The sequence below is a fragment of the Schistocerca nitens genome, unplaced genomic scaffold, assembly GCF_023898315.1.
Source record: "Schistocerca nitens isolate TAMUIC-IGC-003100 unplaced genomic scaffold, iqSchNite1.1 HiC_scaffold_385, whole genome shotgun sequence".
Lineage (NCBI taxonomy): Eukaryota > Metazoa > Arthropoda > Insecta > Orthoptera > Acrididae > Schistocerca > Schistocerca nitens.
The window spans coordinates 831,251-859,121 of NW_026045919.1; the positions used below are offsets into that span (position 1 = coordinate 831,251).

Here is a 27,871-nt window from a genome sequence, read left to right on the forward strand (position 1 = left end):
GATCCCTCTTTGGAAGAACCACTATCATTGTATCATTTACGACGAGCCCGACTGCGGCGTGAAAAACTTTTATTCACGGACTGGATAACGCGTGACGGTCATAGAACTTCGGATCGTCGGGTGATTAAGGACGAAATTTACGATCACTACTCTAAACTCTTTCAATCTCAACCTTTGCATGACGCCTCCTTGCAGATGTTTTTACACGACCTGCCTTCAATTTTAACGCGTCAGGATAGACTTCTTTTAAATGAGCGTTTTACAGCTGCTGATGTTTCTGCCGCCGTTAAGGCTAGCCCGAAGGGAAAGGCACCTGGCATTGACGGAATTCCTGTGGAATTTTATGTGAAATTTTCCGCTCTTTTAACTGATACTTTCGTTGCCATTGTTAATGAAATACATAATGGTCTCGATGTGCCGGAAGACTTTTTAGAGGGGCTCATCGTCCTCATCCCGAAGACCACTGGCATCCAAAGTGCGGTGACTTTACGGCCGATTACTCTATTAAACGCCGATTATAAAATCATAGCACGCTGCTTTTCACACCGTTTGCGGCCGGCGTTGAAGACCGTCATTAGTCCTTCTCAATCGTGTGCAGTACCTGGACGGAATATATTTGATGCCGTCCTGGCGTATCGAGAATGTATCGCTTCTGCCTCGTCACGTCGTGGCGGCCGGGCTGCGATACTTTCCATTGATTTTCATAATGCATTCGATCGAATTAGTCACGACTACTTGCGGCGGGTCATGTATAAGTTTGGATTTGGTTTAAAATTCACGCATGTGATATCTAACCTTCTGAAATCGGCCACTTCCCGAATCCTTTTTCATGGCCAGGCCGGTGATGTCCTCAGGATGAACAGATCCGTCCGCCAAGGGTGCCCGCTTTCCATGGGCTTATTCGTTTTAGCGCTGGATCCTCTACTCCGTAAACTAACGAATGTTTGCCACGGTGTCCCGTTTGGTACGGGTTCGCTTGTCTGTCGGGCGTATGCGGATGACTTGGGAGTTTTTATCCAAAGTCCCGACGATATTGATTCGCTCCGTCTCATTCTTCACCAATTTGAATCGGCATCGGGTGCGGTTGTGAACCCCCGTAAGTCCATCTTGCTGCCGCTTACTGCGACCATGAGGGCTGTCCGTCGTGATTGGTATACCGTCAAGTTACGACATAAGATTCTCGGGATCCAGATGACGGCAAATGTACAACAAATGGCAGTGCTAAACTGGCGCGCGGTCTTATATTCTGTTCGAGCGGCGACTCAGGCTGCCGCCAAACGAAATTTGTCTTTGCTGGATAGAGTTTCGGTTGTTAATACCCAGATGTTGGCCAAGGCCTGGTACCTGGCTCAAGTTTTGCCGGTGCCGAAGGAGATCGAACGGGCCATCAAGCATGCTGTTTCTTGGCTGGTCTGGCGAGGCGAAATCTTTAAGGTCGCCTACAATATTTGCACGCTCCCGCCGGACAGGGGCGGCATCGGTCTGGTTGATTTTCCTTCCAAGTGTGCTGCCCTTTTGCTCCACCGAACTAACTGTGTAATAGCCCATGCGGGGCTTGGCCCCACGTCGGTACTCTTCGACCTTTACCGCCCTGCTTCTCTCCGCGCGCCTGTCTCTATCCAGGCTATCCCGTACAAATTGAATTTCGTTCGCCAGTACTTCCTCCACACTAGCTATCTGATAGGTGACGATCGGCGCAGGGGTAACGTCAGCGCGATCGCAGAGGCCCTCCGCGGAACTCCGCCGACTAACAAATGGGAGTTGAGGCTGCCGCAATACGATTGGCGGACGGTGTGGTCCAACATTTCCAGTAAATTGTTGACATCAGATGTTCGGGACACTTGGTATAAAGTTGTGAATCGCACCGTTGCCACGAATGCGAAACTCCACGCAATCAATCTCCTCCCGAGTGGCATCTGTGGGCGGTGCGCGGCTGAGGACACGATCGAACACCGTTTTGTGTGCCCCCAGTTTCACGAGGTATGGGCTGCCACCCGTGAGATGTTGGCGTTGATTAATAGGACTACCCCAAGTGCCATACAACCTTCGTATATCCTGGTTCCCGACTGGCGGCCGTATCCTGCCACCAAGAGAAACGCTACCGTGTGGATCGCCGCGCATGCAGCACATGCGATTTTCTCTCTCCGCCTCATGGATCGCTTGCAGTTTTTGACGTATCTTTGGGACTACTATGGACGGGAGCAACGAAATCCGCAGTGTGTTTCCAATTATGCCCGATTTTTAGATGTCCCTCTACGGACCGCCTTTACCAAATTACATATTTCTCTCCTGCCATGATTATGTACTTCCCATTCCACTGTTTCCTCTGGCGGAATGTGTGGAATGATATATTGTTCTAATTTTCTTGATGTATGACAGTTCATTTGTCTCACCGGCTCGACTTATCTTCCGCCATTTGGGCGGTTGTCCTTAGGATTGCCATATTGGCTCTTCTCTCCTGGATTGACGCTTGTTCCCTATTGCTGACCTTTACTTCATTTTTTGTGACTATTGCAGGACTGTCATTAACTTGTCCCTAAACTGTGTGACGGTGCTCAAAGATAATTTGCGTTGAAACGGTTGCCTCTTGGGCACGGAAATCAAACTTATCGAGAAGACGAAATATGTTTGTTGCTGCCGGAATTGCGTACACTTCCCCATTCCCGTGCGCCAGACATATTTGGCACGTTTAGTGTGGTTATTTGTTTGTGTTTTTCATTTCTATTTTATTTTGAGAGTCTCTATTTTTTGCCTTTCTATGGTAGCGGTGGGCCTCCGCTGCCTACTTGTGGTCATTGTCCTCCTAGAATGGTTTTTTATTTTGTGTTTCGCGTTTTCGTTCTTCCTTCCTCATGTTCTTTCCACACCTTCAGAGGACGTTATTTTTTTTTCGCAACATCGTTTTGGACATGTTTCCGCTGGCCACGATGGATCTTTGTTCTCCTAAAGGAACTCCATTAAAAAAAAAAAAAAAAAAAGAAAAAAAAAAAAGAAAAAAAAAAAAGAAAAAAATAAAATTACATAAAAAAAAAGCAATACTCTGTTACACAATAATACAGAGTACAACACACCACTCTTTCCGTTATTCCCCGTTTCTCGGGTTGGGACGGTGAGGGAGACACTGTGGCCAGGCCTCGGATTGCGACCCCTGCCCCCTTTGCCTCCACCGCCGCCCTGGCCTGATCTTGCAAGAAGGTATGTTTGGTTTAACAAAAAAAAAAAAAAAAAAAGTGGTTAAGGCGTTTCTTTAAAAAAAAAAAAAAAAAGTGGCCGAGTGGTTAAATCTAAAAAAAAAAAAAAAAAAAAAAAAGAGTGGTTAAGGCGTCTGACTAAAAAAAAAAAAAAAAAGTGGTTAAGTAAAAAAAAAAAAAGAGTGGTTAAGGCGTAAAAAAAAAATAAAAAAAAAAAAAGAGTGGTTAAGGCGAAAAAAAAAAAAAAAAAAAAAAAAAGGCGTCTGACTTGAAATCAGATTCCCTCTGGGAGCGTAGGTTCGAGTCCTGCCGACTGCGAAAATTTTCTCGCTCTCAGAAGAAGGACGTTCAGCTGCATCCTAGCGGTTGCGTCTCCACTAAACACGTGGATCGCCAGCAATGTGCAGGGTGCAGCGCTACAGTCGCGCCCAGAAGCCACAGCTCATCTCCTCGTCTCACAGCCGTCCACCAGGTGTCAGTGCAAGTGTCACCTCTCTGGGCAGTGCAGATGTGTCCATTTTAGCTTGCAGACGATGACGTGTAGCAATTTATGAGCTAGCGCAAGTCAAATGTTTTACCGTGTGTATCTGCTAGATGCTGCCTCTCACACGCTGGAGAGGCTCACTGCTTCTTGTGTCTCGTTCTTTGCACACGAGTTGCACGTGGCATCGATATAGCACAGGTTTTCTAGCGTCAGCGAAGTCAATATTACATGAATCGAGTCGAAGTGTTTGCTTGTTACGATGATGGAAGCAGAAGAAATGTGTGTGGTACTTCACTGCATCTGCTGCTCGCCTTTCAGCGTCCCTGTGTCTTATCAGATGAAGATGACTGTGAAATTGGCGACGGGGCAGAGGTCAACGAAGACGTGCAAAACAGAGACGTTCAACGTCAGCCGAAATAGCTCAGTTGGGAGAGCGTTAGACTGAAGATCTAAAGGTCCCTGGTTCGATCCCGGGTTTCGGCATGCATTCGTTTTGAAGCTGACGCCAATGGAATTGCTCTGAGTTTGTGATAATGTAACTACCGCCGAGAACAAAAATGACTCCCTCCTGTAGCTGTTCTGGTTGTCCAGTGCATGCCATAAGAGGAACACAGTAGGCAAATGCCTGGGAAGCAAGAAAATAAAAAAAGTCCTACCTATTGCGTTCCCTTTTTTGTGTCAGGACGTGAAGAACGTCTCCAACGGAACCGTGAAATGAGCGAAAACGTGGGAAACATTGCATTCGAAATGCTTGTGAATTTTCCAGTTGCCCAGTGAGTGTCGACAGAACACGTAAATCCTCTGCTCCAACGTATGAGACGTAACGATTGCTGCAATTTGTTCTTGCGTCATGTGTCAGCATTCTTCGATAGTCTGTTACGAGCTTAGCACGATAAGTTTGTAGACAGCATCCAGGCGACGTTTTATTAGTTACAGCTCCATGCAGCGAGTGCACAACAGTAAAGGACATGAGTCAATGTGCAGTTGTGTATCGTGGAAGGTTTACAAACGTCTTGTGAGCCCGGATAGCTCAGTAATAATAGGCAACCCTCGAGAAGACGAGCGTTGAGTGCCGTCAACGAGCCGAGATGTCTCACGCAAAGAATAGTGGAAACAAACAATTACAAAAAAAAACTTGTTGTATATTAAAAAAGTTAAAAAAGATAAAAAACAAAAAACCAACAAAACACGATGAAAATAAAAGTTTTGCAGCAAAGAGTCATCAACAAGGAATGAAACGTTTCCTTTGCTACAGAAGCAACGCACCTTGAACTTTCCGCTGCAGTGACAACACGTTTTCCTTTCTTGATGCAGAAGAAGCGTCCTTTGTGTTCAACGTTCTTTTAATGGCATAGAAGCCAGGCCGAGAAGGCAGAAATTGGCGAGCGCAAGGATGGGTTGAAGGGGAGGAAGGAGACCCAATAAAAATAAAAAAAAAAAGTTGAAAAATAACAAAAAAAAAAAAAAAAAAAAAGTCGGTAGAGCATTAGGCTTTTAACCTAAGGGTCCAGGGTTCAAGTCCCTGTCCGGGCGGAAATTTTAATACTTTGGTAGTGATTCGTCTAGTAGAGGTGGAAACACTACGGAAAAGAATGCAACTACGCCGTTTCCTGACACCACAGTGCTTTAAACGGTAGCAGTTGCATGTGTCGGCAGAACTCGCGCTACCGGCAGTCGTGGCCGAGTGGTTAAGGCGTCTGACTCGAAATCAGATTCCCTCTGGGAGCGTAGGTTCGAGTCCTACCGGCTGCGTGCGATTTTGCGTAAAGAGCAGCAAATATTTTCACACACGTGAACGCGGATGCAAACCAATGACGCCACTCTCAACAAGACGAAAATTTAAGAATACTGAGTTTCGCAACGGCCGCTGCTTCCTGTGGCTACCGGTTCACCTCGCACTGACGCTGGGACTGCAGAAAGCCGTCGCAGGCCCACGAGTGCGCTCCCGTCATTTTCTCGCGCCGACGCCGAGTTTGTGAGTACACAGATGTGCTTGGAAGTGTTGGACAGAGCGAACATTCATTTCTTTTTAAGAATCGTAATTCAGTCATTCGAGTGCGGCAAAAGCAATGGTGCAGCGTTTCTTTTGTTAAGATCTCGCAGCTACTTGCAAGTATGTCCACCGCTTAAGACGACAGAAAAGCAGCGTCAGCGGTGCGTCAGTGGGAAGTCGGTGAAGTCGCCATTGGAGCCATAAGCCAGTAATTACGACATGTGAATCACTCGCACACCACGCAGCTGTACGGTAGCTCAGTCGGTAGAGCGTTAGGTTTTCAACCAAAGGGTGTTGGGTTCAAGCCCCTGTCTGGGCGAAAATTAATACACTTTCGTAACGGCTAATGTGCTGGCAATGGAAACACTAGAGAAAAGAGTGAGGCCACGCCGCTTTCTGCCATCGGATTGCTTCTAAAGATGTCACTTTCACTTGTCGGAAGACGATATTGCCACAGGCAGTCGTGGCCGAGTGGTTAAGGCGTCTGACTTGAAATCAGATTCCCTCTGGGAGCGTAGGTTCGAGTCCTGCCGACTGCGAAAATTTTCTCGCTCTCAGAAGAAGGACGTTCAGCTGCATCCTAGCGGTTGCGTCTCCACTAAACACGTGGATCGCCAGCAATGTGCAGGGTGCAGCGCTACAGTCGCGCCCAGAAGCCACAGCTCATCTCCTCGTCTCACAGCCGTCCACCAGGTGTCAGTGCAAGTGTCACCTCTCTGGGCAGTGCAGATGTGTCCATTTTAGCTTGCAGACGATGACGTGTAGCAATTTATGAGCTAGCGCAAGTCAAATGTTTTACCGTGTGTATCTGCTAGATGCTGCCTCTCACACGCTGGAGAGGCTCACTGCTTCTTGTGTCTCGTTCTTTGCACACGAGTTGCACGTGGCATCGATATAGCACAGGTTTTCTAGCGTCAGCGAAGTCAATATTACATGAATCGAGTCGAAGTGTTTGCTTGTTACGATGATGGAAGCAGAAGAAATGTGTGTGGTACTTCACTGCATCTGCTGCTCGCCTTTCAGCGTCCCTGTGTCTTATCAGATGAAGATGACTGTGAAATTGGCGACGGGGCAGAGGTCAACGAAGACGTGCAAAACAGAGACGTTCAACGTCAGCCGAAATAGCTCAGTTGGGAGAGCGTTAGACTGAAGATCTAAAGGTCCCTGGTTCGATCCCGGGTTTCGGCATGCATTCGTTTTGAAGCTGACGCCAATGGAATTGCTCTGAGTTTGTGATAATGTAACTACCGCCGAGAACAAAAATGACTCCCTCCTGTAGCTGTTCTGGTTGTCCAGTGCATGCCATAAGAGGAACACAGTAGGCAAATGCCTGGGAAGCAAGAAAATAAAAAAAGTCCTACCTATTGCGTTCCCTTTTTTGTGTCAGGACGTGAAGAACGTCTCCAACGGAACCGTGAAATGAGCGAAAACGTGGGAAACATTGCATTCGAAATGCTTGTGAATTTTCCAGTTGCCCAGTGAGTGTCGACAGAACACGTAAATCCTCTGCTCCAACGTATGAGACGTAACGATTGCTGCAATTTGTTCTTGCGTCATGTGTCAGCATTCTTCGATAGTCTGTTACGAGCTTAGCACGATAAGTTTGTAGACAGCATCCAGGCGACGTTTTATTAGTTACAGCTCCATGCAGCGAGTGCACAACAGTAAAGGACATGAGTCAATGTGCAGTTGTGTATCGTGGAAGGTTTACAAACGTCTTGTGAGCCCGGATAGCTCAGTAATAATAGGCAACCCTCGAGAAGACGAGCGTTGAGTGCCGTCAACGAGCCGAGATGTCTCACGCAAAGAATAGTGGAAACAAACAATTACAAAAAAAAACTTGTTGTATATTAAAAAAGTTAAAAAAGATAAAAAACAAAAAACCAACAAAACACGATGAAAATAAAAGTTTTGCAGCAAAGAGTCATCAACAAGGAATGAAACGTTTCCTTTGCTACAGAAGCAACGCACCTTGAACTTTCCGCTGCAGTGACAACACGTTTTCCTTTCTTGATGCAGAAGAAGCGTCCTTTGTGTTCAACGTTCTTTTAATGGCATAGAAGCCAGGCCGAGAAGGCAGAAATTGGCGAGCGCAAGGATGGGTTGAAGGGGAGGAAGGAGACCCAATAAAAATAAAAAAAAAAGTTGAAAAATAACAAAAAAAAAAAAAAAAGTCGGTAGAGCATTAGGCTTTTAACCTAAGGGTCCAGGGTTCAAGTCCCTGTCCGGGCGGAAATTTTAATACTTTGGTAGTGATTCGTCTAGTAGAGGTGGAAACACTACGGAAAAGAATGCAACTACGCCGTTTCCTGACACCACAGTGCTTTAAACGGTAGCAGTTGCATGTGTCGGCAGAACTCGCGCTACCGGCAGTCGTGGCCGAGTGGTTAAGGCGTCTGACTCGAAATCAGATTCCCTCTGGGAGCGTAGGTTCGAGTCCTACCGGCTGCGTGCGATTTTGCGTAAAGAGCAGCAAATATTTTCACACACGTGAACGCGGATGCAAACCAATGACGCCACTCTCAACAAGACGAAAATTTAAGAATACTGAGTTTCGCAACGGCCGCTGCTTCCTGTGGCTACCGGTTCACCTCGCACTGACGCTGGGACTGCAGAAAGCCGTCGCAGGCCCACGAGTGCGCTCCCGTCATTTTCTCGCGCCGACGCCGAGTTTGTGAGTACACAGATGTGCTTGGAAGTGTTGGACAGAGCGAACATTCATTTCTTTTTAAGAATCGTAATTCAGTCATTCGAGTGCGGCAAAAGCAATGGTGCAGCGTTTCTTTTGTTAAGATCTCGCAGCTACTTGCAAGTATGTCCACCGCTTAAGACGACAGAAAAGCAGCGTCAGCGGTGCGTCAGTGGGAAGTCGGTGAAGTCGCCATTGGAGCCATAAGCCAGTAATTACGACATGTGAATCACTCGCACACCACGCAGCTGTACGGTAGCTCAGTCGGTAGAGCGTTAGGTTTTCAACCAAAGGGTGTTGGGTTCAAGCCCCTGTCTGGGCGAAAATTAATACACTTTCGTAACGGCTAATGTGCTGGCAATGGAAACACTAGAGAAAAGAGTGAGGCCACGCCGCTTTCTGCCATCGGATTGCTTCTAAAGATGTCACTTTCACTTGTCGGAAGACGATATTGCCACAGGCAGTCGTGGCCGAGTGGTTAAGGCGTCTGACTTGAAATCAGATTCCCTCTGGGAGCGTAGGTTCGAGTCCTGCCGACTGCGAAAATTTTCTCGCTCTCAGAAGAAGGACGTTCAGCTGCATCCTAGCGGTTGCGTCTCCACTAAACACGTGGATCGCCAGCAATGTGCAGGGTGCAGCGCTACAGTCGCGCCCAGAAGCCACAGCTCATCTCCTCGTCTCACAGCCGTCCACCAGGTGTCAGTGCAAGTGTCACCTCTCTGGGCAGTGCAGATGTGTCCATTTTAGCTTGCAGACGATGACGTGTAGCAATTTATGAGCTAGCGCAAGTCAAATGTTTTACCGTGTGTATCTGCTAGATGCTGCCTCTCACACGCTGGAGAGGCTCACTGCTTCTTGTGTCTCGTTCTTTGCACACGAGTTGCACGTGGCATCGATATAGCACAGGTTTTCTAGCGTCAGCGAAGTCAATATTACATGAATCGAGTCGAAGTGTTTGCTTGTTACGATGATGGAAGCAGAAGAAATGTGTGTGGTACTTCACTGCATCTGCTGCTCGCCTTTCAGCGTCCCTGTGTCTTATCAGATGAAGATGACTGTGAAATTGGCGACGGGGCAGAGGTCAACGAAGACGTGCAAAACAGAGACGTTCAACGTCAGCCGAAATAGCTCAGTTGGGAGAGCGTTAGACTGAAGATCTAAAGGTCCCTGGTTCGATCCCGGGTTTCGGCATGCATTCGTTTTGAAGCTGACGCCAATGGAATTGCTCTGAGTTTGTGATAATGTAACTACCGCCGAGAACAAAAATGACTCCCTCCTGTAGCTGTTCTGGTTGTCCAGTGCATGCCATAAGAGGAACACAGTAGGCAAATGCCTGGGAAGCAAGAAAATAAAAAAAGTCCTACCTATTGCGTTCCCTTTTTTGTGTCAGGACGTGAAGAACGTCTCCAACGGAACCGTGAAATGAGCGAAAACGTGGGAAACATTGCATTCGAAATGCTTGTGAATTTTCCAGTTGCCCAGTGAGTGTCGACAGAACACGTAAATCCTCTGCTCCAACGTATGAGACGTAACGATTGCTGCAATTTGTTCTTGCGTCATGTGTCAGCATTCTTCGATAGTCTGTTACGAGCTTAGCACGATAAGTTTGTAGACAGCATCCAGGCGACGTTTTATTAGTTACAGCTCCATGCAGCGAGTGCACAACAGTAAAGGACATGAGTCAATGTGCAGTTGTGTATCGTGGAAGGTTTACAAACGTCTTGTGAGCCCGGATAGCTCAGTCGGTAGAGCATTAGGCTTTTAACCTAAGGGTCCAGGGTTCAAGTCCCTGTCCGGGCGGAAATTTTAATACTTTGGTAGTGATTCGTCTAGTAGAGGTGGAAACACTACGGAAAAGAATGCAACTACGCCGTTTCCTGACACCACAGTGCTTTAAACGGTAGCAGTTGCATGTGTCGGCAGAACTCGCGCTACCGGCAGTCGTGGCCGAGTGGTTAAGGCGTCTGACTCGAAATCAGATTCCCTCTGGGAGCGTAGGTTCGAGTCCTACCGGCTGCGTGCGATTTTGCGTAAAGAGCAGCAAATATTTTCACACACGTGAACGCGGATGCAAACCAATGACGCCACTCTCAACAAGACGAAAATTTAAGAATACTGAGTTTCGCAACGGCCGCTGCTTCCTGTGGCTACCGGTTCACCTCGCACTGACGCTGGGACTGCAGAAAGCCGTCGCAGGCCCACGAGTGCGCTCCCGTCATTTTCTCGCGCCGACGCCGAGTTTGTGAGTACACAGATGTGCTTGGAAGTGTTGGACAGAGCGAACATTCATTTCTTTTTAAGAATCGTAATTCAGTCATTCGAGTGCGGCAAAAGCAATGGTGCAGCGTTTCTTTTGTTAAGATCTCGCAGCTACTTGCAAGTATGTCCACCGCTTAAGACGACAGAAAAGCAGCGTCAGCGGTGCGTCAGTGGGAAGTCGGTGAAGTCGCCATTGGAGCCATAAGCCAGTAATTACGACATGTGAATCACTCGCACACCACGCAGCTGTACGGTAGCTCAGTCGGTAGAGCGTTAGGTTTTCAACCAAAGGGTGTTGGGTTCAAGCCCCTGTCTGGGCGAAAATTAATACACTTTCGTAACGGCTAATGTGCTGGCAATGGAAACACTAGAGAAAAGAGTGAGGCCACGCCGCTTTCTGCCATCGGATTGCTTCTAAAGATGTCACTTTCACTTGTCGGAAGACGATATTGCCACAGGCAGTCGTGGCCGAGTGGTTAAGGCGTCTGACTTGAAATCAGATTCCCTCTGGGAGCGTAGGTTCGAGTCCTGCCGACTGCGAAAATTTTCTCGCTCTCAGAAGAAGGACGTTCAGCTGCATCCTAGCGGTTGCGTCTCCACTAAACACGTGGATCGCCAGCAATGTGCAGGGTGCAGCGCTACAGTCGCGCCCAGAAGCCACAGCTCATCTCCTCGTCTCACAGCCGTCCACCAGGTGTCAGTGCAAGTGTCACCTCTCTGGGCAGTGCAGATGTGTCCATTTTAGCTTGCAGACGATGACGTGTAGCAATTTATGAGCTAGCGCAAGTCAAATGTTTTACCGTGTGTATCTGCTAGATGCTGCCTCTCACACGCTGGAGAGGCTCACTGCTTCTTGTGTCTCGTTCTTTGCACACGAGTTGCACGTGGCATCGATATAGCACAGGTTTTCTAGCGTCAGCGAAGTCAATATTACATGAATCGAGTCGAAGTGTTTGCTTGTTACGATGATGGAAGCAGAAGAAATGTGTGTGGTACTTCACTGCATCTGCTGCTCGCCTTTCAGCGTCCCTGTGTCTTATCAGATGAAGATGACTGTGAAATTGGCGACGGGGCAGAGGTCAACGAAGACGTGCAAAACAGAGACGTTCAACGTCAGCCGAAATAGCTCAGTTGGGAGAGCGTTAGACTGAAGATCTAAAGGTCCCTGGTTCGATCCCGGGTTTCGGCATGCATTCGTTTTGAAGCTGACGCCAATGGAATTGCTCTGAGTTTGTGATAATGTAACTACCGCCGAGAACAAAAATGACTCCCTCCTGTAGCTGTTCTGGTTGTCCAGTGCATGCCATAAGAGGAACACAGTAGGCAAATGCCTGGGAAGCAAGAAAATAAAAAAAGTCCTACCTATTGCGTTCCCTTTTTTGTGTCAGGACGTGAAGAACGTCTCCAACGGAACCGTGAAATGAGCGAAAACGTGGGAAACATTGCATTCGAAATGCTTGTGAATTTTCCAGTTGCCCAGTGAGTGTCGACAGAACACGTAAATCCTCTGCTCCAACGTATGAGACGTAACGATTGCTGCAATTTGTTCTTGCGTCATGTGTCAGCATTCTTCGATAGTCTGTTACGAGCTTAGCACGATAAGTTTGTAGACAGCATCCAGGCGACGTTTTATTAGTTACAGCTCCATGCAGCGAGTGCACAACAGTAAAGGACATGAGTCAATGTGCAGTTGTGTATCGTGGAAGGTTTACAAACGTCTTGTGAGCCCGGATAGCTCAGTCGGTAGAGCATTAGGCTTTTAACCTAAGGGTCCAGGGTTCAAGTCCCTGTCCGGGCGGAAATTTTAATACTTTGGTAGTGATTCGTCTAGTAGAGGTGGAAACACTACGGAAAAGAATGCAACTACGCCGTTTCCTGACACCACAGTGCTTTAAACGGTAGCAGTTGCATGTGTCGGCAGAACTCGCGCTACCGGCAGTCGTGGCCGAGTGGTTAAGGCGTCTGACTCGAAATCAGATTCCCTCTGGGAGCGTAGGTTCGAGTCCTACCGGCTGCGTGCGATTTTGCGTAAAGAGCAGCAAATATTTTCACACACGTGAACGCGGATGCAAACCAATGACGCCACTCTCAACAAGACGAAAATTTAAGAATACTGAGTTTCGCAACGGCCGCTGCTTCCTGTGGCTACCGGTTCACCTCGCACTGACGCTGGGACTGCAGAAAGCCGTCGCAGGCCCACGAGTGCGCTCCCGTCATTTTCTCGCGCCGACGCCGAGTTTGTGAGTACACAGATGTGCTTGGAAGTGTTGGACAGAGCGAACATTCATTTCTTTTTAAGAATCGTAATTCAGTCATTCGAGTGCGGCAAAAGCAATGGTGCAGCGTTTCTTTTGTTAAGATCTCGCAGCTACTTGCAAGTATGTCCACCGCTTAAGACGACAGAAAAGCAGCGTCAGCGGTGCGTCAGTGGGAAGTCGGTGAAGTCGCCATTGGAGCCATAAGCCAGTAATTACGACATGTGAATCACTCGCACACCACGCAGCTGTACGGTAGCTCAGTCGGTAGAGCGTTAGGTTTTCAACCAAAGGGTGTTGGGTTCAAGCCCCTGTCTGGGCGAAAATTAATACACTTTCGTAACGGCTAATGTGCTGGCAATGGAAACACTAGAGAAAAGAGTGAGGCCACGCCGCTTTCTGCCATCGGATTGCTTCTAAAGATGTCACTTTCACTTGTCGGAAGACGATATTGCCACAGGCAGTCGTGGCCGAGTGGTTAAGGCGTCTGACTTGAAATCAGATTCCCTCTGGGAGCGTAGGTTCGAGTCCTGCCGACTGCGAAAATTTTCTCGCTCTCAGAAGAAGGACGTTCAGCTGCATCCTAGCGGTTGCGTCTCCACTAAACACGTGGATCGCCAGCAATGTGCAGGGTGCAGCGCTACAGTCGCGCCCAGAAGCCACAGCTCATCTCCTCGTCTCACAGCCGTCCACCAGGTGTCAGTGCAAGTGTCACCTCTCTGGGCAGTGCAGATGTGTCCATTTTAGCTTGCAGACGATGACGTGTAGCAATTTATGAGCTAGCGCAAGTCAAATGTTTTACCGTGTGTATCTGCTAGATGCTGCCTCTCACACGCTGGAGAGGCTCACTGCTTCTTGTGTCTCGTTCTTTGCACACGAGTTGCACGTGGCATCGATATAGCACAGGTTTTCTAGCGTCAGCGAAGTCAATATTACATGAATCGAGTCGAAGTGTTTGCTTGTTACGATGATGGAAGCAGAAGAAATGTGTGTGGTACTTCACTGCATCTGCTGCTCGCCTTTCAGCGTCCCTGTGTCTTATCAGATGAAGATGACTGTGAAATTGGCGACGGGGCAGAGGTCAACGAAGACGTGCAAAACAGAGACGTTCAACGTCAGCCGAAATAGCTCAGTTGGGAGAGCGTTAGACTGAAGATCTAAAGGTCCCTGGTTCGATCCCGGGTTTCGGCATGCATTCGTTTTGAAGCTGACGCCAATGGAATTGCTCTGAGTTTGTGATAATGTAACTACCGCCGAGAACAAAAATGACTCCCTCCTGTAGCTGTTCTGGTTGTCCAGTGCATGCCATAAGAGGAACACAGTAGGCAAATGCCTGGGAAGCAAGAAAATAAAAAAAGTCCTACCTATTGCGTTCCCTTTTTTGTGTCAGGACGTGAAGAACGTCTCCAACGGAACCGTGAAATGAGCGAAAACGTGGGAAACATTGCATTCGAAATGCTTGTGAATTTTCCAGTTGCCCAGTGAGTGTCGACAGAACACGTAAATCCTCTGCTCCAACGTATGAGACGTAACGATTGCTGCAATTTGTTCTTGCGTCATGTGTCAGCATTCTTCGATAGTCTGTTACGAGCTTAGCACGATAAGTTTGTAGACAGCATCCAGGCGACGTTTTATTAGTTACAGCTCCATGCAGCGAGTGCACAACAGTAAAGGACATGAGTCAATGTGCAGTTGTGTATCGTGGAAGGTTTACAAACGTCTTGTGAGCCCGGATAGCTCAGTCGGTAGAGCATTAGGCTTTTAACCTAAGGGTCCAGGGTTCAAGTCCCTGTCCGGGCGGAAATTTTAATACTTTGGTAGTGATTCGTCTAGTAGAGGTGGAAACACTACGGAAAAGAATGCAACTACGCCGTTTCCTGACACCACAGTGCTTTAAACGGTAGCAGTTGCATGTGTCGGCAGAACTCGCGCTACCGGCAGTCGTGGCCGAGTGGTTAAGGCGTCTGACTCGAAATCAGATTCCCTCTGGGAGCGTAGGTTCGAGTCCTACCGGCTGCGTGCGATTTTGCGTAAAGAGCAGCAAATATTTTCACACACGTGAACGCGGATGCAAACCAATGACGCCACTCTCAACAAGACGAAAATTTAAGAATACTGAGTTTCGCAACGGCCGCTGCTTCCTGTGGCTACCGGTTCACCTCGCACTGACGCTGGGACTGCAGAAAGCCGTCGCAGGCCCACGAGTGCGCTCCCGTCATTTTCTCGCGCCGACGCCGAGTTTGTGAGTACACAGATGTGCTTGGAAGTGTTGGACAGAGCGAACATTCATTTCTTTTTAAGAATCGTAATTCAGTCATTCGAGTGCGGCAAAAGCAATGGTGCAGCGTTTCTTTTGTTAAGATCTCGCAGCTACTTGCAAGTATGTCCACCGCTTAAGACGACAGAAAAGCAGCGTCAGCGGTGCGTCAGTGGGAAGTCGGTGAAGTCGCCATTGGAGCCATAAGCCAGTAATTACGACATGTGAATCACTCGCACACCACGCAGCTGTACGGTAGCTCAGTCGGTAGAGCGTTAGGTTTTCAACCAAAGGGTGTTGGGTTCAAGCCCCTGTCTGGGCGAAAATTAATACACTTTCGTAACGGCTAATGTGCTGGCAATGGAAACACTAGAGAAAAGAGTGAGGCCACGCCGCTTTCTGCCATCGGATTGCTTCTAAAGATGTCACTTTCACTTGTCGGAAGACGATATTGCCACAGGCAGTCGTGGCCGAGTGGTTAAGGCGTCTGACTTGAAATCAGATTCCCTCTGGGAGCGTAGGTTCGAGTCCTGCCGACTGCGAAAATTTTCTCGCTCTCAGAAGAAGGACGTTCAGCTGCATCCTAGCGGTTGCGTCTCCACTAAACACGTGGATCGCCAGCAATGTGCAGGGTGCAGCGCTACAGTCGCGCCCAGAAGCCACAGCTCATCTCCTCGTCTCACAGCCGTCCACCAGGTGTCAGTGCAAGTGTCACCTCTCTGGGCAGTGCAGATGTGTCCAGTTTAGCTTGCAGACGATGACGTGTAGCAATTTATGAGCTAGCGCAAGTCAAATGTTTTACCGTGTGTATCTGCTAGATGCTGCCTCTCACACGCTGGAGAGGCTCACTGCTTCTTGTGTCTCGTTCTTTGCACACGAGTTGCACGTGGCATCGATATAGCACAGGTTTTCTAGCGTCAGCGAAGTCAATATTACATGAATCGAGTCGAAGTGTTTGCTTGTTACGATGATGGAAGCAGAAGAAATGTGTGTGGTACTTCACTGCATCTGCTGCTCGCCTTTCAGCGTCCCTGTGTCTTATCAGATGAAGATGACTGTGAAATTGGCGACGGGGCAGAGGTCAACGAAGACGTGCAAAACAGAGACGTTCAACGTCAGCCGAAATAGCTCAGTTGGGAGAGCGTTAGACTGAAGATCTAAAGGTCCCTGGTTCGATCCCGGGTTTCGGCATGCATTCGTTTTGAAGCTGACGCCAATGGAATTGCTCTGAGTTTGTGATAATGTAACTACCGCCGAGAACAAAAATGACTCCCTCCTGTAGCTGTTCTGGTTGTCCAGTGCATGCCATAAGAGGAACACAGTAGGCAAATGCCTGGGAAGCAAGAAAATAAAAAAAGTCCTACCTATTGCGTTCCCTTTTTTGTGTCAGGACGTGAAGAACGTCTCCAACGGAACCGTGAAATGAGCGAAAACGTGGGAAACATTGCATTCGAAATGCTTGTGAATTTTCCAGTTGCCCAGTGAGTGTCGACAGAACACGTAAATCCTCTGCTCCAACGTATGAGACGTAACGATTGCTGCAATTTGTTCTTGCGTCATGTGTCAGCATTCTTCGATAGTCTGTTACGAGCTTAGCACGATAAGTTTGTAGACAGCATCCAGGCGACGTTTTATTAGTTACAGCTCCATGCAGCGAGTGCACAACAGTAAAGGACATGAGTCAATGTGCAGTTGTGTATCGTGGAAGGTTTACAAACGTCTTGTGAGCCCGGATAGCTCAGTCGGTAGAGCATTAGGCTTTTAACCTAAGGGTCCAGGGTTCAAGTCCCTGTCCGGGCGGAAATTTTAATACTTTGGTAGTGATTCGTCTAGTAGAGGTGGAAACACTACGGAAAAGAATGCAACTACGCCGTTTCCTGACACCACAGTGCTTTAAACGGTAGCAGTTGCATGTGTCGGCAGAACTCGCGCTACCGGCAGTCGTGGCCGAGTGGTTAAGGCGTCTGACTCGAAATCAGATTCCCTCTGGGAGCGTAGGTTCGAGTCCTACCGGCTGCGTGCGATTTTGCGTAAAGAGCAGCAAATATTTTCACACACGTGAACGCGGATGCAAACCAATGACGCCACTCTCAACAAGACGAAAATTTAAGAATACTGAGTTTCGCAACGGCCGCTGCTTCCTGTGGCTACCGGTTCACCTCGCACTGACGCTGGGACTGCAGAAAGCCGTCGCAGGCCCACGAGTGCGCTCCCGTCATTTTCTCGCGCCGACGCCGAGTTTGTGAGTACACAGATGTGCTTGGAAGTGTTGGACAGAGCGAACATTCATTTCTTTTTAAGAATCGTAATTCAGTCATTCGAGTGCGGCAAAAGCAATGGTGCAGCGTTTCTTTTGTTAAGATCTCGCAGCTACTTGCAAGTATGTCCACCGCTTAAGACGACAGAAAAGCAGCGTCAGCGGTGCGTCAGTGGGAAGTCGGTGAAGTCGCCATTGGAGCCATAAGCCAGTAATTACGACATGTGAATCACTCGCACACCACGCAGCTGTACGGTAGCTCAGTCGGTAGAGCGTTAGGTTTTCAACCAAAGGGTGTTGGGTTCAAGCCCCTGTCTGGGCGAAAATTAATACACTTTCGTAACGGCTAATGTGCTGGCAATGGAAACACTAGAGAAAAGAGTGAGGCCACGCCGCTTTCTGCCATCGGATTGCTTCTAAAGATGTCACTTTCACTTGTCGGAAGACGATATTGCCACAGGCAGTCGTGGCCGAGTGGTTAAGGCGTCTGACTTGAAATCAGATTCCCTCTGGGAGCGTAGGTTCGAGTCCTGCCGACTGCGAAAATTTTCTCGCTCTCAGAAGAAGGACGTTCAGCTGCATCCTAGCGGTTGCGTCTCCACTAAACACGTGGATCGCCAGCAATGTGCAGGGTGCAGCGCTACAGTCGCGCCCAGAAGCCACAGCTCATCTCCTCGTCTCACAGCCGTCCACCAGGTGTCAGTGCAAGTGTCACCTCTCTGGGCAGTGCAGATGTGTCCATTTTAGCTTGCAGACGATGACGTGTAGCAATTTATGAGCTAGCGCAAGTCAAATGTTTTACCGTGTGTATCTGCTAGATGCTGCCTCTCACACGCTGGAGAGGCTCACTGCTTCTTGTGTCTCGTTCTTTGCACACGAGTTGCACGTGGCATCGATATAGCACAGGTTTTCTAGCGTCAGCGAAGTCAATATTACATGAATCGAGTCGAAGTGTTTGCTTGTTACGATGATGGAAGCAGAAGAAATGTGTGTGGTACTTCACTGCATCTGCTGCTCGCCTTTCAGCGTCCCTGTGTCTTATCAGATGAAGATGACTGTGAAATTGGCGACGGGGCAGAGGTCAACGAAGACGTGCAAAACAGAGACGTTCAACGTCAGCCGAAATAGCTCAGTTGGGAGAGCGTTAGACTGAAGATCTAAAGGTCCCTGGTTCGATCCCGGGTTTCGGCATGCATTCGTTTTGAAGCTGACGCCAATGGAATTGCTCTGAGTTTGTGATAATGTAACTACCGCCGAGAACAAAAATGACTCCCTCCTGTAGCTGTTCTGGTTGTCCAGTGCATGCCATAAGAGGAACACAGTAGGCAAATGCCTGGGAAGCAAGAAAATAAAAAAAGTCCTACCTATTGCGTTCCCTTTTTTGTGTCAGGACGTGAAGAACGTCTCCAACGGAACCGTGAAATGAGCGAAAACGTGGGAAACATTGCATTCGAAATGCTTGTGAATTTTCCAGTTGCCCAGTGAGTGTCGACAGAACACGTAAATCCTCTGCTCCAACGTATGAGACGTAACGATTGCTGCAATTTGTTCTTGCGTCATGTGTCAGCATTCTTCGATAGTCTGTTACGAGCTTAGCACGATAAGTTTGTAGACAGCATCCAGGCGACGTTTTATTAGTTACAGCTCCATGCAGCGAGTGCACAACAGTAAAGGACATGAGTCAATGTGCAGTTGTGTATCGTGGAAGGTTTACAAACGTCTTGTGAGCCCGGATAGCTCAGTCGGTAGAGCATTAGGCTTTTAACCTAAGGGTCCAGGGTTCAAGTCCCTGTCCGGGCGGAAATTTTAATACTTTGGTAGTGATTCGTCTAGTAGAGGTGGAAACACTACGGAAAAGAATGCAACTACGCCGTTTCCTGACACCACAGTGCTTTAAACGGTAGCAGTTGCATGTGTCGGCAGAACTCGCGCTACCGGCAGTCGTGGCCGAGTGGTTAAGGCGTCTGACTCGAAATCAGATTCCCTCTGGGAGCGTAGGTTCGAGTCCTACCGGCTGCGTGCGATTTTGCGTAAAGAGCAGCAAATATTTTCACACACGTGAACGCGGATGCAAACCAATGACGCCACTCTCAACAAGACGAAAATTTAAGAATACTGAGTTTCGCAACGGCCGCTGCTTCCTGTGGCTACCGGTTCACCTCGCACTGACGCTGGGACTGCAGAAAGCCGTCGCAGGCCCACGAGTGCGCTCCCGTCATTTTCTCGCGCCGACGCCGAGTTTGTGAGTACACAGATGTGCTTGGAAGTGTTGGACAGAGCGAACATTCATTTCTTTTTAAGAATCGTAATTCAGTCATTCGAGTGCGGCAAAAGCAATGGTGCAGCGTTTCTTTTGTTAAGATCTCGCAGCTACTTGCAAGTATGTCCACCGCTTAAGACGACAGAAAAGCAGCGTCAGCGGTGCGTCAGTGGGAAGTCGGTGAAGTCGCCATTGGAGCCATAAGCCAGTAATTACGACATGTGAATCACTCGCACACCACGCAGCTGTACGGTAGCTCAGTCGGTAGAGCGTTAGGTTTTCAACCAAAGGGTGTTGGGTTCAAGCCCCTGTCTGGGCGAAAATTAATACACTTTCGTAACGGCTAATGTGCTGGCAATGGAAACACTAGAGAAAAGAGTGAGGCCACGCCGCTTTCTGCCATCGGATTGCTTCTAAAGATGTCACTTTCACTTGTCGGAAGACGATATTGCCACAGGCAGTCGTGGCCGAGTGGTTAAGGCGTCTGACTTGAAATCAGATTCCCTCTGGGAGCGTAGGTTCGAGTCCTGCCGACTGCGAAAATTTTCTCGCTCTCAGAAGAAGGACGTTCAGCTGCATCCTAGCGGTTGCGTCTCCACTAAACACGTGGATCGCCAGCAATGTGCAGGGTGCAGCGCTACAGTCGCGCCCAGAAGCCACAGCTCATCTCCTCGTCTCACAGCCGTCCACCAGGTGTCAGTGCAAGTGTCACCTCTCTGGGCAGTGCAGATGTGTCCAGTTTAGCTTGCAGACGATGACGTGTAGCAATTTATGAGCTAGCGCAAGTCAAATGTTTTACCGTGTGTATCTGCTAGATGCTGCCTCTCACACGCTGGAGAGGCTCACTGCTTCTTGTGTCTCGTTCTTTGCACACGAGTTGCACGTGGCATCGATATAGCACAGGTTTTCTAGCGTCAGCGAAGTCAATATTACATGAATCGAGTCGAAGTGTTTGCTTGTTACGATGATGGAAGCAGAAGAAATGTGTGTGGTACTTCACTGCATCTGCTGCTCGCCTTTCAGCGTCCCTGTGTCTTATCAGATGAAGATGACTGTGAAATTGGCGACGGGGCAGAGGTCAACGAAGACGTGCAAAACAGAGACGTTCAACGTCAGCCGAAATAGCTCAGTTGGGAGAGCGTTAGACTGAAGATCTAAAGGTCCCTGGTTCGATCCCGGGTTTCGGCATGCATTCGTTTTGAAGCTGACGCCAATGGAATTGCTCTGAGTTTGTGATAATGTAACTACCGCCGAGAACAAAAATGACTCCCTCCTGTAGCTGTTCTGGTTGTCCAGTGCATGCCATAAGAGGAACACAGTAGGCAAATGCCTGGGAAGCAAGAAAATAAAAAAAGTCCTACCTATTGCGTTCCCTTTTTTGTGTCAGGACGTGAAGAACGTCTCCAACGGAACCGTGAAATGAGCGAAAACGTGGGAAACATTGCATTCGAAATGCTTGTGAATTTTCCAGTTGCCCAGTGAGTGTCGACAGAACACGTAAATCCTCTGCTCCAACGTATGAGACGTAACGATTGCTGCAATTTGTTCTTGCGTCATGTGTCAGCATTCTTCGATAGTCTGTTACGAGCTTAGCACGATAAGTTTGTAGACAGCATCCAGGCGACGTTTTATTAGTTACAGCTCCATGCAGCGAGTGCACAACAGTAAAGGACATGAGTCAATGTGCAGTTGTGTATCGTGGAAGGTTTACAAACGTCTTGTGAGCCCGGATAGCTCAGTCGGTAGAGCATTAGGCTTTTAACCTAAGGGTCCAGGGTTCAAGTCCCTGTCCGGGCGGAAATTTTAATACTTTGGTAGTGATTCGTCTAGTAGAGGTGGAAACACTACGGAAAAGAATGCAACTACGCCGTTTCCTGACACCACAGTGCTTTAAACGGTAGCAGTTGCATGTGTCGGCAGAACTCGCGCTACCGGCAGTCGTGGCCGAGTGGTTAAGGCGTCTGACTCGAAATCAGATTCCCTCTGGGAGCGTAGGTTCGAGTCCTACCGGCTGCGTGCGATTTTGCGTAAAGAGCAGCAAATATTTTCACACACGTGAACGCGGATGCAAACCAATGACGCCACTCTCAACAAGACGAAAATTTAAGAATACTGAGTTTCGCAACGGCCGCTGCTTCCTGTGGCTACCGGTTCACCTCGCACTGACGCTGGGACTGCAGAAAGCCGTCGCAGGCCCACGAGTGCGCTCCCGTCATTTTCTCGCGCCGACGCCGAGTTTGTGAGTACACAGATGTGCTTGGAAGTGTTGGACAGAGCGAACATTCATTTCTTTTTAAGAATCGTAATTCAGTCATTCGAGTGCGGCAAAAGCAATGGTGCAGCGTTTCTTTTGTTAAGATCTCGCAGCTACTTGCAAGTATGTCCACCGCTTAAGACGACAGAAAAGCAGCGTCAGCGGTGCGTCAGTGGGAAGTCGGTGAAGTCGCCATTGGAGCCATAAGCCAGTAATTACGACATGTGAATCACTCGCACACCACGCAGCTGTACGGTAGCTCAGTCGGTAGAGCGTTAGGTTTTCAACCAAAGGGTGTTGGGTTCAAGCCCCTGTCTGGGCGAAAATTAATACACTTTCGTAACGGCTAATGTGCTGGCAATGGAAACACTAGAGAAAAGAGTGAGGCCACGCCGCTTTCTGCCATCGGATTGCTTCTAAAGATGTCACTTTCACTTGTCGGAAGACGATATTGCCACAGGCAGTCGTGGCCGAGTGGTTAAGGCGTCTGACTTGAAATCAGATTCCCTCTGGGAGCGTAGGTTCGAGTCCTGCCGACTGCGAAAATTTTCTCGCTCTCAGAAGAAGGACGTTCAGCTGCATCCTAGCGGTTGCGTCTCCACTAAACACGTGGATCGCCAGCAATGTGCAGGGTGCAGCGCTACAGTCGCGCCCAGAAGCCACAGCTCATCTCCTCGTCTCACAGCCGTCCACCAGGTGTCAGTGCAAGTGTCACCTCTCTGGGCAGTGCAGATGTGTCCAGTTTAGCTTGCAGACGATGACGTGTAGCAATTTATGAGCTAGCGCAAGTCAAATGTTTTACCGTGTGTATCTGCTAGATGCTGCCTCTCACACGCTGGAGAGGCTCACTGCTTCTTGTGTCTCGTTCTTTGCACACGAGTTGCACGTGGCATCGATATAGCACAGGTTTTCTAGCGTCAGCGAAGTCAATATTACATGAATCGAGTCGAAGTGTTTGCTTGTTACGATGATGGAAGCAGAAGAAATGTGTGTGGTACTTCACTGCATCTGCTGCTCGCCTTTCAGCGTCCCTGTGTCTTATCAGATGAAGATGACTGTGAAATTGGCGACGGGGCAGAGGTCAACGAAGACGTGCAAAACAGAGACGTTCAACGTCAGCCGAAATAGCTCAGTTGGGAGAGCGTTAGACTGAAGATCTAAAGGTCCCTGGTTCGATCCCGGGTTTCGGCATGCATTCGTTTTGAAGCTGACGCCAATGGAATTGCTCTGAGTTTGTGATAATGTAACTACCGCCGAGAACAAAAATGACTCCCTCCTGTAGCTGTTCTGGTTGTCCAGTGCATGCCATAAGAGGAACACAGTAGGCAAATGCCTGGGAAGCAAGAAAATAAAAAAAGTCCTACCTATTGCGTTCCCTTTTTTGTGTCAGGACGTGAAGAACGTCTCCAACGGAACCGTGAAATGAGCGAAAACGTGGGAAACATTGCATTCGAAATGCTTGTGAATTTTCCAGTTGCCCAGTGAGTGTCGACAGAACACGTAAATCCTCTGCTCCAACGTATGAGACGTAACGATTGCTGCAATTTGTTCTTGCGTCATGTGTCAGCATTCTTCGATAGTCTGTTACGAGCTTAGCACGATAAGTTTGTAGACAGCATCCAGGCGACGTTTTATTAGTTACAGCTCCATGCAGCGAGTGCACAACAGTAAAGGACATGAGTCAATGTGCAGTTGTGTATCGTGGAAGGTTTACAAACGTCTTGTGAGCCCGGATAGCTCAGTCGGTAGAGCATTAGGCTTTTAACCTAAGGGTCCAGGGTTCAAGTCCCTGTCCGGGCGGAAATTTTAATACTTTGGTAGTGATTCGTCTAGTAGAGGTGGAAACACTACGGAAAAGAATGCAACTACGCCGTTTCCTGACACCACAGTGCTTTAAACGGTAGCAGTTGCATGTGTCGGCAGAACTCGCGCTACCGGCAGTCGTGGCCGAGTGGTTAAGGCGTCTGACTCGAAATCAGATTCCCTCTGGGAGCGTAGGTTCGAGTCCTACCGGCTGCGTGCGATTTTGCGTAAAGAGCAGCAAATATTTTCACACACGTGAACGCGGATGCAAACCAATGACGCCACTCTCAACAAGACGAAAATTTAAGAATACTGAGTTTCGCAACGGCCGCTGCTTCCTGTGGCTACCGGTTCACCTCGCACTGACGCTGGGACTGCAGAAAGCCGTCGCAGGCCCACGAGTGCGCTCCCGTCATTTTCTCGCGCCGACGCCGAGTTTGTGAGTACACAGATGTGCTTGGAAGTGTTGGACAGAGCGAACATTCATTTCTTTTTAAGAATCGTAATTCAGTCATTCGAGTGCGGCAAAAGCAATGGTGCAGCGTTTCTTTTGTTAAGATCTCGCAGCTACTTGCAAGTATGTCCACCGCTTAAGACGACAGAAAAGCAGCGTCAGCGGTGCGTCAGTGGGAAGTCGGTGAAGTCGCCATTGGAGCCATAAGCCAGTAATTACGACATGTGAATCACTCGCACACCACGCAGCTGTACGGTAGCTCAGTCGGTAGAGCGTTAGGTTTTCAACCAAAGGGTGTTGGGTTCAAGCCCCTGTCTGGGCGAAAATTAATACACTTTCGTAACGGCTAATGTGCTGGCAATGGAAACACTAGAGAAAAGAGTGAGGCCACGCCGCTTTCTGCCATCGGATTGCTTCTAAAGATGTCACTTTCACTTGTCGGAAGACGATATTGCCACAGGCAGTCGTGGCCGAGTGGTTAAGGCGTCTGACTTGAAATCAGATTCCCTCTGGGAGCGTAGGTTCGAGTCCTGCCGACTGCGAAAATTTTCTCGCTCTCAGAAGAAGGACGTTCAGCTGCATCCTAGCGGTTGCGTCTCCACTAAACACGTGGATCGCCAGCAATGTGCAGGGTGCAGCGCTACAGTCGCGCCCAGAAGCCACAGCTCATCTCCTCGTCTCACAGCCGTCCACCAGGTGTCAGTGCAAGTGTCACCTCTCTGGGCAGTGCAGATGTGTCCAGTTTAGCTTGCAGACGATGACGTGTAGCAATTTATGAGCTAGCGCAAGTCAAATGTTTTACCGTGTGTATCTGCTAGATGCTGCCTCTCACACGCTGGAGAGGCTCACTGCTTCTTGTGTCTCGTTCTTTGCACACGAGTTGCACGTGGCATCGATATAGCACAGGTTTTCTAGCGTCAGCGAAGTCAATATTACATGAATCGAGTCGAAGTGTTTGCTTGTTACGATGATGGAAGCAGAAGAAATGTGTGTGGTACTTCACTGCATCTGCTGCTCGCCTTTCAGCGTCCCTGTGTCTTATCAGATGAAGATGACTGTGAAATTGGCGACGGGGCAGAGGTCAACGAAGACGTGCAAAACAGAGACGTTCAACGTCAGCCGAAATAGCTCAGTTGGGAGAGCGTTAGACTGAAGATCTAAAGGTCCCTGGTTCGATCCCGGGTTTCGGCATGCATTCGTTTTGAAGCTGACGCCAATGGAATTGCTCTGAGTTTGTGATAATGTAACTACCGCCGAGAACAAAAATGACTCCCTCCTGTAGCTGTTCTGGTTGTCCAGTGCATGCCATAAGAGGAACACAGTAGGCAAATGCCTGGGAAGCAAGAAAATAAAAAAAGTCCTACCTATTGCGTTCCCTTTTTTGTGTCAGGACGTGAAGAACGTCTCCAACGGAACCGTGAAATGAGCGAAAACGTGGGAAACATTGCATTCGAAATGCTTGTGAATTTTCCAGTTGCCCAGTGAGTGTCGACAGAACACGTAAATCCTCTGCTCCAACGTATGAGACGTAACGATTGCTGCAATTTGTTCTTGCGTCATGTGTCAGCATTCTTCGATAGTCTGTTACGAGCTTAGCACGATAAGTTTGTAGACAGCATCCAGGCGACGTTTTATTAGTTACAGCTCCATGCAGCGAGTGCACAACAGTAAAGGACATGAGTCAATGTGCAGTTGTGTATCGTGGAAGGTTTACAAACGTCTTGTGAGCCCGGATAGCTCAGTCGGTAGAGCATTAGGCTTTTAACCTAAGGGTCCAGGGTTCAAGTCCCTGTCCGGGCGGAAATTTTAATACTTTGGTAGTGATTCGTCTAGTAGAGGTGGAAACACTACGGAAAAGAATGCAACTACGCCGTTTCCTGACACCACAGTGCTTTAAACGGTAGCAGTTGCATGTGTCGGCAGAACTCGCGCTACCGGCAGTCGTGGCCGAGTGGTTAAGGCGTCTGACTCGAAATCAGATTCCCTCTGGGAGCGTAGGTTCGAGTCCTACCGGCTGCGTGCGATTTTGCGTAAAGAGCAGCAAATATTTTCACACACGTGAACGCGGATGCAAACCAATGACGCCACTCTCAACAAGACGAAAATTTAAGAATACTGAGTTTCGCAACGGCCGCTGCTTCCTGTGGCTACCGGTTCACCTCGCACTGACGCTGGGACTGCAGAAAGCCGTCGCAGGCCCACGAGTGCGCTCCCGTCATTTTCTCGCGCCGACGCCGAGTTTGTGAGTACACAGATGTGCTTGGAAGTGTTGGACAGAGCGAACATTCATTTCTTTTTAAGAATCGTAATTCAGTCATTCGAGTGCGGCAAAAGCAATGGTGCAGCGTTTCTTTTGTTAAGATCTCGCAGCTACTTGCAAGTATGTCCACCGCTTAAGACGACAGAAAAGCAGCGTCAGCGGTGCGTCAGTGGGAAGTCGGTGAAGTCGCCATTGGAGCCATAAGCCAGTAATTACGACATGTGAATCACTCGCACACCACGCAGCTGTACGGTAGCTCAGTCGGTAGAGCGTTAGGTTTTCAACCAAAGGGTGTTGGGTTCAAGCCCCTGTCTGGGCGAAAATTAATACACTTTCGTAACGGCTAATGTGCTGGCAATGGAAACACTAGAGAAAAGAGTGAGGCCACGCCGCTTTCTGCCATCGGATTGCTTCTAAAGATGTCACTTTCACTTGTCGGAAGACGATATTGCCACAGGCAGTCGTGGCCGAGTGGTTAAGGCGTCTGACTTGAAATCAGATTCCCTCTGGGAGCGTAGGTTCGAGTCCTGCCGACTGCGAAAATTTTCTCGCTCTCAGAAGAAGGACGTTCAGCTGCATCCTAGCGGTTGCGTCTCCACTAAACACGTGGATCGCCAGCAATGTGCAGGGTGCAGCGCTACAGTCGCGCCCAGAAGCCACAGCTCATCTCCTCGTCTCACAGCCGTCCACCAGGTGTCAGTGCAAGTGTCACCTCTCTGGGCAGTGCAGATGTGTCCATTTTAGCTTGCAGACGATGACGTGTAGCAATTTATGAGCTAGCGCAAGTCAAATGTTTTACCGTGTGTATCTGCTAGATGCTGCCTCTCACACGCTGGAGAGGCTCACTGCTTCTTGTGTCTCGTTCTTTGCACACGAGTTGCACGTGGCATCGATATAGCACAGGTTTTCTAGCGTCAGCGATGTCAATATTACATGAATCGAGTCGAAGTGTTTGCTTGTTACGATGATGGAAGCAGAAGAAATGTGTGTGGTACTTCACTGCATCTGCTGCTCGCCTTTCAGCGTCCCTGTGTCTTATCAGATGAAGATGACTGTGAAATTGGCGACGGGGCAGAGGTCAACGAAGACGTGCAAAACAGAGACGTTCAACGTCAGCCGAAATAGCTCAGTTGGGAGAGCGTTAGACTGAAGATCTAAAGGTCCCTGGTTCGATCCCGGGTTTCGGCATGCATTCGTTTTGAAGCTGACGCCAATGGAATTGCTCTGAGTTTGTGATAATGTAACTACCGCCGAGAACAAAAATGACTCCCTCCTGTAGCTGTTCTGGTTGTCCAGTGCATGCCATAAGAGGAACACAGTAGGCAAATGCCTGGGAAGCAAGAAAATAAAAAAAGTCCTACCTATTGCGTTCCCTTTTTTGTGTCAGGACGTGAAGAACGTCTCCAACGGAACCGTGAAATGAGCGAAAACGTGGGAAACATTGCATTCGAAATG

At 48.7% G+C, this 27,871-nt stretch overlaps 39 non-coding genes across 39 annotated transcripts; all 39 read left to right on the plus strand.

Annotated features, from left to right (window-relative positions):
* The first annotated feature begins 4,085 nt into the window (after nucleotides 1-4,085).
* Nucleotides 4,086-4,158, plus strand: Trnaf-gaa (transfer RNA phenylalanine (anticodon GAA)). Its single transcript has one exon. It is a non-coding gene; the product is annotated as a tRNA-Phe (tRNA).
* Nucleotides 4,159-5,345: 1,187 nt separating this feature from the next.
* On the plus strand, nucleotides 5,346-5,427 carry Trnas-cga (transfer RNA serine (anticodon CGA)). The gene has a single exon. It is a non-coding gene; the product is annotated as a tRNA-Ser (tRNA).
* Nucleotides 5,428-6,125: 698 nt separating this feature from the next.
* Trnas-uga (transfer RNA serine (anticodon UGA)) lies at nucleotides 6,126-6,207 on the plus strand. Its single transcript has one exon. It is a non-coding gene; the product is annotated as a tRNA-Ser (tRNA).
* A 576-nt stretch (nucleotides 6,208-6,783) lies between these two features.
* Trnaf-gaa (transfer RNA phenylalanine (anticodon GAA)) lies at nucleotides 6,784-6,856 on the plus strand. The gene has a single exon. It is a non-coding gene; the product is annotated as a tRNA-Phe (tRNA).
* Nucleotides 6,857-8,037: 1,181 nt separating this feature from the next.
* On the plus strand, nucleotides 8,038-8,119 carry Trnas-cga (transfer RNA serine (anticodon CGA)). Its single transcript has one exon. It is a non-coding gene; the product is annotated as a tRNA-Ser (tRNA).
* Nucleotides 8,120-8,817: 698 nt separating this feature from the next.
* On the plus strand, nucleotides 8,818-8,899 carry Trnas-uga (transfer RNA serine (anticodon UGA)). The gene has a single exon. It is a non-coding gene; the product is annotated as a tRNA-Ser (tRNA).
* Nucleotides 8,900-9,475: 576 nt separating this feature from the next.
* Trnaf-gaa (transfer RNA phenylalanine (anticodon GAA)) lies at nucleotides 9,476-9,548 on the plus strand. Its single transcript has one exon. It is a non-coding gene; the product is annotated as a tRNA-Phe (tRNA).
* A 536-nt stretch (nucleotides 9,549-10,084) lies between these two features.
* Trnak-uuu (transfer RNA lysine (anticodon UUU)) lies at nucleotides 10,085-10,157 on the plus strand. Its single transcript has one exon. It is a non-coding gene; the product is annotated as a tRNA-Lys (tRNA).
* A 137-nt stretch (nucleotides 10,158-10,294) lies between these two features.
* On the plus strand, nucleotides 10,295-10,376 carry Trnas-cga (transfer RNA serine (anticodon CGA)). Its single transcript has one exon. It is a non-coding gene; the product is annotated as a tRNA-Ser (tRNA).
* A 698-nt stretch (nucleotides 10,377-11,074) lies between these two features.
* Nucleotides 11,075-11,156, plus strand: Trnas-uga (transfer RNA serine (anticodon UGA)). Its single transcript has one exon. It is a non-coding gene; the product is annotated as a tRNA-Ser (tRNA).
* A 576-nt stretch (nucleotides 11,157-11,732) lies between these two features.
* On the plus strand, nucleotides 11,733-11,805 carry Trnaf-gaa (transfer RNA phenylalanine (anticodon GAA)). Its single transcript has one exon. It is a non-coding gene; the product is annotated as a tRNA-Phe (tRNA).
* Nucleotides 11,806-12,341: 536 nt separating this feature from the next.
* Nucleotides 12,342-12,414, plus strand: Trnak-uuu (transfer RNA lysine (anticodon UUU)). The gene has a single exon. It is a non-coding gene; the product is annotated as a tRNA-Lys (tRNA).
* A 137-nt stretch (nucleotides 12,415-12,551) lies between these two features.
* Trnas-cga (transfer RNA serine (anticodon CGA)) lies at nucleotides 12,552-12,633 on the plus strand. The gene has a single exon. It is a non-coding gene; the product is annotated as a tRNA-Ser (tRNA).
* Nucleotides 12,634-13,331: 698 nt separating this feature from the next.
* Nucleotides 13,332-13,413, plus strand: Trnas-uga (transfer RNA serine (anticodon UGA)). The gene has a single exon. It is a non-coding gene; the product is annotated as a tRNA-Ser (tRNA).
* A 576-nt stretch (nucleotides 13,414-13,989) lies between these two features.
* Nucleotides 13,990-14,062, plus strand: Trnaf-gaa (transfer RNA phenylalanine (anticodon GAA)). The gene has a single exon. It is a non-coding gene; the product is annotated as a tRNA-Phe (tRNA).
* Nucleotides 14,063-14,598: 536 nt separating this feature from the next.
* On the plus strand, nucleotides 14,599-14,671 carry Trnak-uuu (transfer RNA lysine (anticodon UUU)). Its single transcript has one exon. It is a non-coding gene; the product is annotated as a tRNA-Lys (tRNA).
* Nucleotides 14,672-14,808: 137 nt separating this feature from the next.
* On the plus strand, nucleotides 14,809-14,890 carry Trnas-cga (transfer RNA serine (anticodon CGA)). Its single transcript has one exon. It is a non-coding gene; the product is annotated as a tRNA-Ser (tRNA).
* A 698-nt stretch (nucleotides 14,891-15,588) lies between these two features.
* On the plus strand, nucleotides 15,589-15,670 carry Trnas-uga (transfer RNA serine (anticodon UGA)). The gene has a single exon. It is a non-coding gene; the product is annotated as a tRNA-Ser (tRNA).
* A 576-nt stretch (nucleotides 15,671-16,246) lies between these two features.
* Nucleotides 16,247-16,319, plus strand: Trnaf-gaa (transfer RNA phenylalanine (anticodon GAA)). The gene has a single exon. It is a non-coding gene; the product is annotated as a tRNA-Phe (tRNA).
* A 536-nt stretch (nucleotides 16,320-16,855) lies between these two features.
* On the plus strand, nucleotides 16,856-16,928 carry Trnak-uuu (transfer RNA lysine (anticodon UUU)). The gene has a single exon. It is a non-coding gene; the product is annotated as a tRNA-Lys (tRNA).
* A 137-nt stretch (nucleotides 16,929-17,065) lies between these two features.
* Trnas-cga (transfer RNA serine (anticodon CGA)) lies at nucleotides 17,066-17,147 on the plus strand. The gene has a single exon. It is a non-coding gene; the product is annotated as a tRNA-Ser (tRNA).
* A 698-nt stretch (nucleotides 17,148-17,845) lies between these two features.
* On the plus strand, nucleotides 17,846-17,927 carry Trnas-uga (transfer RNA serine (anticodon UGA)). The gene has a single exon. It is a non-coding gene; the product is annotated as a tRNA-Ser (tRNA).
* Nucleotides 17,928-18,503: 576 nt separating this feature from the next.
* Trnaf-gaa (transfer RNA phenylalanine (anticodon GAA)) lies at nucleotides 18,504-18,576 on the plus strand. The gene has a single exon. It is a non-coding gene; the product is annotated as a tRNA-Phe (tRNA).
* Nucleotides 18,577-19,112: 536 nt separating this feature from the next.
* On the plus strand, nucleotides 19,113-19,185 carry Trnak-uuu (transfer RNA lysine (anticodon UUU)). Its single transcript has one exon. It is a non-coding gene; the product is annotated as a tRNA-Lys (tRNA).
* Nucleotides 19,186-19,322: 137 nt separating this feature from the next.
* On the plus strand, nucleotides 19,323-19,404 carry Trnas-cga (transfer RNA serine (anticodon CGA)). The gene has a single exon. It is a non-coding gene; the product is annotated as a tRNA-Ser (tRNA).
* Nucleotides 19,405-20,102: 698 nt separating this feature from the next.
* Trnas-uga (transfer RNA serine (anticodon UGA)) lies at nucleotides 20,103-20,184 on the plus strand. The gene has a single exon. It is a non-coding gene; the product is annotated as a tRNA-Ser (tRNA).
* Nucleotides 20,185-20,760: 576 nt separating this feature from the next.
* Nucleotides 20,761-20,833, plus strand: Trnaf-gaa (transfer RNA phenylalanine (anticodon GAA)). Its single transcript has one exon. It is a non-coding gene; the product is annotated as a tRNA-Phe (tRNA).
* A 536-nt stretch (nucleotides 20,834-21,369) lies between these two features.
* On the plus strand, nucleotides 21,370-21,442 carry Trnak-uuu (transfer RNA lysine (anticodon UUU)). The gene has a single exon. It is a non-coding gene; the product is annotated as a tRNA-Lys (tRNA).
* Nucleotides 21,443-21,579: 137 nt separating this feature from the next.
* Trnas-cga (transfer RNA serine (anticodon CGA)) lies at nucleotides 21,580-21,661 on the plus strand. Its single transcript has one exon. It is a non-coding gene; the product is annotated as a tRNA-Ser (tRNA).
* Nucleotides 21,662-22,359: 698 nt separating this feature from the next.
* On the plus strand, nucleotides 22,360-22,441 carry Trnas-uga (transfer RNA serine (anticodon UGA)). Its single transcript has one exon. It is a non-coding gene; the product is annotated as a tRNA-Ser (tRNA).
* A 576-nt stretch (nucleotides 22,442-23,017) lies between these two features.
* Trnaf-gaa (transfer RNA phenylalanine (anticodon GAA)) lies at nucleotides 23,018-23,090 on the plus strand. Its single transcript has one exon. It is a non-coding gene; the product is annotated as a tRNA-Phe (tRNA).
* A 536-nt stretch (nucleotides 23,091-23,626) lies between these two features.
* On the plus strand, nucleotides 23,627-23,699 carry Trnak-uuu (transfer RNA lysine (anticodon UUU)). Its single transcript has one exon. It is a non-coding gene; the product is annotated as a tRNA-Lys (tRNA).
* A 137-nt stretch (nucleotides 23,700-23,836) lies between these two features.
* Nucleotides 23,837-23,918, plus strand: Trnas-cga (transfer RNA serine (anticodon CGA)). Its single transcript has one exon. It is a non-coding gene; the product is annotated as a tRNA-Ser (tRNA).
* Nucleotides 23,919-24,616: 698 nt separating this feature from the next.
* On the plus strand, nucleotides 24,617-24,698 carry Trnas-uga (transfer RNA serine (anticodon UGA)). Its single transcript has one exon. It is a non-coding gene; the product is annotated as a tRNA-Ser (tRNA).
* A 576-nt stretch (nucleotides 24,699-25,274) lies between these two features.
* Trnaf-gaa (transfer RNA phenylalanine (anticodon GAA)) lies at nucleotides 25,275-25,347 on the plus strand. Its single transcript has one exon. It is a non-coding gene; the product is annotated as a tRNA-Phe (tRNA).
* A 536-nt stretch (nucleotides 25,348-25,883) lies between these two features.
* Trnak-uuu (transfer RNA lysine (anticodon UUU)) lies at nucleotides 25,884-25,956 on the plus strand. The gene has a single exon. It is a non-coding gene; the product is annotated as a tRNA-Lys (tRNA).
* A 137-nt stretch (nucleotides 25,957-26,093) lies between these two features.
* Trnas-cga (transfer RNA serine (anticodon CGA)) lies at nucleotides 26,094-26,175 on the plus strand. Its single transcript has one exon. It is a non-coding gene; the product is annotated as a tRNA-Ser (tRNA).
* A 698-nt stretch (nucleotides 26,176-26,873) lies between these two features.
* Trnas-uga (transfer RNA serine (anticodon UGA)) lies at nucleotides 26,874-26,955 on the plus strand. The gene has a single exon. It is a non-coding gene; the product is annotated as a tRNA-Ser (tRNA).
* A 576-nt stretch (nucleotides 26,956-27,531) lies between these two features.
* Trnaf-gaa (transfer RNA phenylalanine (anticodon GAA)) lies at nucleotides 27,532-27,604 on the plus strand. The gene has a single exon. It is a non-coding gene; the product is annotated as a tRNA-Phe (tRNA).
* The last annotated feature ends 267 nt before the right edge of the window (nucleotides 27,605-27,871 follow it).